Source organism: Quercus suber, unplaced genomic scaffold, assembly GCF_002906115.3.
Source record: "Quercus suber isolate HL8 unplaced genomic scaffold, Cork oak 2.0 scaffold_87, whole genome shotgun sequence".
Classification (NCBI taxonomy): Eukaryota; Viridiplantae; Streptophyta; class Magnoliopsida; order Fagales; family Fagaceae; genus Quercus; species Quercus suber.
In genome coordinates, this window is record NW_027069552.1 from 272,996 (window position 1) to 274,428 (window position 1,433).

Genomic DNA, 1,433 nt, shown 5'->3' on the forward strand with positions numbered 1-1,433 from the left:
TAGTTGTTTCATATTTCCATCTAATTTCCATCTAATTTAATAGTAAAATTGACGTTGGGATGCAAAGTGTAACAATAGTGATAATTTAGGATGCAAACTATGCATTCGCTTAGTTTATGGTACAAAATGTAATTTAGAGTATAGTTTAGATGGTAAAATGTAATTTTTCCAATCTTTTAATAGTCTTTTTATTTTTACCAAATGGTCTCTTAATTAATGGTTATATAAAATTTTTTTTTTTTTTTTTTTTTCAGAATCTAGCCTATACATAGGTACCTAGCTAAAAGGAAGGCTAAAAAAAAAAAAAAACACAAAACAAACAAAAAATAATAATAATAAACGTAGGGGAGTCTGTATTATGTAGAGTCAGTAGATTATAGACCCTAAATGGGAAACATGTTTTATCTTAAGGGAGTGGTTAACCCATCACCATAATTAATATATTCTTTTTTCCCTAGTCAAGCAATAAAAAAATAATAATCAGAGATTAACAGATACGAGATTATCAACCAAATCCACAAAGAAGATTGCAAAATACTTTTAATAACAAAGTTTATTCTATTCGAAATCATACCTAAAGAAATAAAATGGGATTTTTAAGAAAATAACTACAAAACCCAAACAATATTATTAGTTAGCCAACGTTTCAAACATATTGCATTTCTAACAATTCGACTTCAGAGGAGTCGATTTTACTGTGCATATTGCCTATTTTTGCGCCACGTAGATAAAGAAATCGACTTCAGAGAAGTCGTTTTCTATACAAAGAAGACGACTTCAGAGAGGTCGTCTTCTTTGTATAGAAACCCAGACCTGCAAATTAGCCTCAGGCGACCAATTCAATCAAAAAAAAAAAAGGAAACCCAAACAGGAATGACAAATCCAAACCCAAACGAAACCCAAACCCACGAATGACAAATCTGATCTGATCTCGAAATGGAGTCGTCGAAATGAAGACTTCGGTCAGACGGACTTGACTTGGCGGATCCGTGAGGTTTTGTTGAACGCCGACTCGGAGGGTACGACGGTGCGCCACCATTGTCTGAACGCCGATTCAGAACGCCGACGATGCAGGCGCCACCACCGTCTGACTCTGCCTAGACCGCCGTGTCCACCCGCGTAGCTGTAAGTAATTTCTCATCTGAAATACAAAGAAAACGACTTCTCATCCCAGTAATTTCTCATCCCAGTAGCTTGGTTTGAATCTGTACAAAGAAAACGACTTCAGAGAAGTCGTCTTCTATACAAAGAAGACGACTTCTCTGAAGTCGTCTTCTATACAAAGAAGACGACTTCTTTGAAGTCGTTTTCTTTGTATAGAAAACAACTTTTCTGAAGTCGATTTCTTTATCTACGTGGCGCAAAAATAGGCGATATGAACAGTAAAATCGACTACTCTAAAGTCGAATTGTTAGAAATGCAATATGTTTGAA